Source organism: Melozone crissalis, unplaced genomic scaffold (assembly GCF_028551555.1).
Source record: "Melozone crissalis strain CALT ecotype California unplaced genomic scaffold, PUWL_Pcris_2 ptg000016l_1, whole genome shotgun sequence".
In the NCBI taxonomy this organism is placed as follows: Eukaryota; Metazoa; Chordata; class Aves; order Passeriformes; family Passerellidae; genus Melozone; species Melozone crissalis.
This window is the reverse complement of record NW_026535794.1, coordinates 53,445,522-53,451,574: the sequence shown is the minus strand read 5'-3', so window position 1 is coordinate 53,451,574 and position 6,053 is coordinate 53,445,522.

Sequence of the window (6,053 nt, the reverse complement as noted above, 5' to 3'; positions counted from 1 at the left end):
AGTGCAATTGGCATGGGGTGTCACTGCTTGTGGCTGTGTATCCGTCAGGCCACAGGTGTTGGCAAAACAAAAGCTCCTGGCCCATGGCAGAAACGAAGGATATTAGACCCTAAATGAACATTTCTTGCTGTTAACTATCGTGGCATTACTGTTACCCCACTTCTCAGAATCATTTGTGCAACAATTTTTGTAGAGTATTCTCTACAATACTATACAAAATATCGTCAATGTCTTCCAATTTGCAAGGTCTAGGAAACTTTGTTAGTATAAATCTAATTGTGTCATTCAGAAAAATATTAAATAAGGTCCTGCACTGGCTACTGATGACTTCAGCTAGCTTCATCTTAGAAAGCACTGAAAGTTTTATAGTAAAAGTTATAGTTATATAACTATAAAAAGTTATGGTAAAACAATGACATTCCTGTTGAAGAGAGAACAATTTGCCACAGTCAGTAGTAAAAGGTGAAGATTAACAAACAGACAAGATGGTTATACTGATGTTCAAAGAGATTTTAATTCTGGGTTTATTTCTGTCCCAAAGGAATCTCTAGGTCTGTGAAAGACATAGCTTTTCTTACCAACATATCTTTCCTTAGTGGCAGAATTGCCCATACTAAATAGTTCACATTTGATTCCTTCAGAAGACAGCTTGATGCTGTTGACATTAAGGAAGCTTTTCTGTAAAGCAAAAAATGTGCATATATAATGGAACACATAGTTATGACTGTGCTATTCAGGTATGATTATAGGTGTGATGGAATTTCACCAAGACCTCTGTAGAACCTGCATCACTTACAACAGGTGGGCACTTCCTCTTTTCCTGTAGGTTACATTACAGCTTGCAGCAACTACAAAATGCAAATATGCTATTTTACCTTGGCCCATACACTGTTTGAAGCATCTACCAGTTTTCATGGTTAGCATAAACTTCTTAGAAATAAAAATGTTTCACTCATGCTCAAGAGGTTTCTTTGAGATCCCTAGGAACAGCTAGATAGCAGTCTAGTACAGTTATACCCAGTACATTTTGTTTTCATTTAACTTATGTATGATTTACTTTTCCTCTAACATTGCATGTAGGTATATTACTCCAACAATTTTTCTAAAAAAATTATATCAGCTTATGAGATTTTGACTTCAGAAGGATCCTTTTTTTTTATCTTGGTTTTTTCCCACCACTTCTTTCCTTCATCTTTTTTAGCTTCTTTTCTGAATTCATTTACAAACTGCAATCCTGTTCAGAGAAATAAAATCAGTTAGTTAATTATGTCAAATATACAGAAAAAAAAACCAACAAAACCTGAAAAGACACTGATAAGCAAACAGTATCCCAGTATGTATGTTTGAGGAAAGTACTCTGTCTATAATTCTCCAGGAATCAAATGCTGTGATTTCTGTGAAAGGAAGCAAAGTATACTAAGAAAACTGTTGTGACTTCAACTTTGGAATCTTTGTCATTGTGCAAGGGGAAAAACCCCTTTGTTGCACAGTGCCATCAACTTGCAGTAATACATTAATTATCACACACTATAATAAAAACTGAGAATTTTCACAATTATACACACATGCCATGCTAAACATCACAGTATTCCAATCATCTACAAGCAAGAAGAATTTCCTAATTCTCTTTCCAGTTTGTTTCAACGTTAAGGAATATATCCCCTTGCAAATATTTACACTGATTTTATGAGGCAACTTAAAAGAGATGTTCAGTCATGGCACAGACTGTCATGAAGGAAGCAGAAGTGAGTGTTTGGGGCAAGCTCCTATTATGTGGGGTGCTGATTCATCCAAAGTTGGTTGCAGATGGATAATAGGTAGTACACTGTGATTTCCATGTAGCAAATGGGGGTGCTGGGAAGAGATGCTGTGTGCTCTCGGTGGTTCTCAAGCTGTTTCTGTCTCCTTGATGTTGCCCTTACAGTGACCTTCTTTCTTCAGAATTTATTTCAAAAATAAAATGTGCTTTTCAGCTACTTTGAAATTACTTTACTTGAGGATCAGCTCACCTTAAAATAAATAAAATTAATGCAAATTTGTACAGTGATAATTGTCTTTTCCTCTAGAAGTTACTGTAATCACTCCACCTTTTTGTCCTGCATGCACTTAACTCATAATCAGCCACACAATATTATGGTTTCATATAATATAGGAGACATTTACCATAGTAACAGTAAGATGTTGACCCAGTAGCTTATTCTTACAGCACTTTTGTCCCTTAAAATACAGATCAACAGTGATTGCCACATGGAACTGTTTTAGAGGTCCGGCACAGCAGCCTGACCTACTTGCGTTTACAGGATTGAGTTCAATCCCTTTCCTCAAAATTTCCCTAATTCACCTATTTCAGTGTAGTTTACTTTGTCGTTGCTAAATCCATACCTTTATATAACCTAGCTCATGAAATTTAGACTGCATTATCTTAAAAATATCATGTTTTTATAAAACCATATAGCAAAACATAATCTTCAAAGATAAAATATTAAGTTGCTATTTTAATAGGGTTACTTGCCCTGATTCATCCACAAATTCAGCTATAAAATCAAGAAGTCAGATGTCTTTGCCATTCCCTGAAAAGCACTACCAATACCAAATTATGCATTTCCCTCTTCCCAAACTGCAGCTAATTTTCTTCTGCTCCATATAACACAAGCAACATTTGTTAAGTATCGCAATACAGGCACCATTCAATGGAAGTTTTAATGTGAGTTCAGCTCATTCATTAATTTACCAGAATTTCCCCCAAAATGCACACATTTGACAATGCGCAGGAAAGACATGTCTCATTTTATATGGTTTCTTAATGGCTGAAAAGCATGTGTCAATTTTTCACTTTGTTGTTTAGCATTTATGGTGTTTAAAAGCTGGTATTTTTGTTCTGCAACATGTTCAGAAGTGCTGAGGAAAAATAATTTCACTTTTGAACAAACATCAGAAGTCTCATAAAGAAGGAAATAAAACTATTTGAAAGTATTGAAAATCATTGCTTTCAAAGCAATGAAACTGTGTGAAACTTGGAAGGTTAAACTCTGAGCCTCCTGCCTCCCTCTTTCAGCTCAGAATTGCTCTCAAAGAGCAAGAAGTCCTGGAGACCTGGCTCCCAGAGCAAGCACTCAGGGAAGATGTTTGGAAAGCAGGCAGGATTTCATGAGGGTGTCATTAGCACTTTGTCAGAAGGGTTTCAAAATGGGTAGGCTGCTGGAAAATTTTTAAAACATTAACTTTTTAAGGAATTTTTGGCTGAACTAAGTTTTAGAAGTAATTCAGTGGGGTGTCACTTTAAGCAAGGATGAGACCATGATGTGCTTGAGATTTTAAAATGCAAACCACTAAGCCATGTATAAGTGCAGAATATTGCTGTGAACACAATGTAGCCTTCAGTATTATTCTGATGAAAAATGAACCCTTCACTCTGAACCCCTCAACATTTGAAATAGGTCAATACCAACACAGAAACTCATACGCCTTCAGAACTTCTTTTTTGTTTCTCTGTAGTCTTCCAGTCTCAAAAGATGTGTTTTTCTTTACAAATGTCCTGCTTAGGAAACCTGAACTGAAAACTGAGCTGCTTCAATTAGTATGTCTGATTTGTCTATGTTTCTGTTTCTTGACTTCATGTGCTTAGGTCTTCAAAGCAGATCTTCAGGGCAAATTCTTGTGGATATTTATTCCCAAATGCATTTCCCACAAATAGCCTGTAAGATATATTTAAAAATCAGATATTTTGTTTAACATTCTTTCTAGATGACCTTTTGCTTGTCACAGTGACCTCATGCTACCCTTTCTTCCAGTCTCAGTGTTTGCTGTTATCTGCTCCCTTCCTTTTTCCTTCACCTCTCCTTCTCATTTGGCTCTTTTCTCTCCTCACACTACAAAAATACCTGGTTTATTCTCTTAGCTAAAAATCTCCTAACTTTCACCTCATTTACATCTATAATTTCCAACATCTCTTTTCCTTGTAAACAGACTGAAGATTCGCTTTACAATAACTCCCTGAATTCCTTCCTTCTGGTGCTACCTTATATTCCCCATAGGTTCTCTTCTCCCTTTACCTTGCAGAAACCATAAATGGCAGATCCTTAGCTAAATCTCAATAGTCCTTCTACATCTTCACCTTCTTGGCCCCGTGAGTACCACTAACACAATTGAATAGTCTCCTCTTGACCACCTTTCTTTTCTTTATTCCTAATATTTCCCCTTCTTTTCTCCTCAAAATATCTTCCCTTCTCTTGCCTTCTCTAAGCTTTCGATAAGATTCTCTTCTATCCATTGTGGATAATTTCATGCAGTCATGCAAACAAATCACAATTTACATAATACAGAATCAGAGCTCTGTTCCATAGCAATTTATTCTAGACACATGTATTTCTATCCCAATGAAAGTCTTGATAAGTCTCTGGGTATCACACCAACAGTGACTAAAAGCCCTGAACGTTCACAAATCCTTTCTCCTGTATTCATCTTTGATTGTGGTGAGCAACACTGCTTTCAGCCTTGGATGTCCACATGCAGAAGCATGAGATCCTGTCTTCTCACTGAGCCTGCCATCTGTTCAGCCCACACCGTGTTTCCACACACCATCTCCAAACAATAGTCTTTATTGTCTCCTCTTACTGCTGAAGTTCTTGTCCGACGCTCATCTCGATTAGCGCAATGCCCTTTTCTCTGGCCCTCACAAAAGCACTCTTGCCCTGCTCATTTCAGGCCCCAGCAATATAAATCATTTTCCTGGCCTGTTGTTCTGACTATACCCATTATCTTTGAACCCTTTCAATGATTCCCTTTTCCTCTGGGACATCAAGCTTATTGTGGCTCTCTTAACTTTCAAAGCCCTTCATGGCTTACTCCCAACTTGTCACTTTTTATTCACTATCAAAACATAAATGCCCAGCATCAGTCAACCCCAGATGCCAGCTTCAATTGATCAATTTGTTAAATTTTCCAACAAGCATCTTTTGTGCTTTCTCCCTTGCTGCCCCTCAGGCTTGAGAAGAGCCTGCATGTGCATTCATAAAACCAACTGTTATCCTCCTTTGAATCCCTTATTAAAATTCTCCTTTGCCAAAAACTTGAGCATGGCTAGCTTACAGGCGCACTGAAAGCACCCCCTAGTATGATCTTGTTATTCCCTTATTCTTATCCATCTGTGGTCACTGGTCTTATATTTTGACTTCATTATTTTAAGCCATTTGGGACAGAGCCTGGATGTTTCATGTTTCTCCAGCACTCTGTGCACAGTGGTTCTAGACCACTATTTGGCCTGCAAGGTGTTGTGGTAACGCTAAAGAGAAAAAAAAGTATATAGAAAAGCAGCAGAGAGAGAAGCAAATGAAAAAGCAGGGCAGAGTGATTTTTTTTTTTTAACATTTTCCATGAACATTTGTAAGAAACTTCCTGCTGGTTTCAGTCAGTGTAGAAAGGAAGACTAGACAGCCTGTTCAGGTTTGGACAGACAGGCACAGGAACAGGAACATGGCAGACAAATAACACACTGGTAAAGACCTTTACATATTCATGCCTATAAGTTAAACACAGACTGTATTTTTTAGAAACATGGCCTTAGAACTGCTCACAGAGCCAAGTCAGTTACAGCAAACAGAGTATCAGACAGTTTAAATTTGTTTGAGCTTTCAGCACATAAAAAGATGCGTACTTACTTTCTCCAGTCTTCTAATTTATTTTTTTTCAAGCTATTGAAATAGCTATCAAGTGGTACAATAATAATCTATTATTTGGCTACTGTTTTGATGCACCCACCTCTTTAGCAGAGCTAAATTGTTCAATGTCTCCTTCAATTGCAATGCTGTTGAACAAAGTTTTATGCTAAATGTTTTGAAGACAGATGTAGGATGGTGAAAAACATAGCAGCTCAAGTACACACTGCAGCCACTGTGTGCTTTCTGGGGGACTGTCCAGAACACTCCTGACCTTCCTTAGTTTTAAAGAGATGGCTGGGAGAAAAAGTACCCTACACCCTATCCAAGATTTTAAAGTAACCACAGCAAGCCCTCTTATAATTAAGCTGCTCCACTCCATTCACTTTCGTTCTAAGT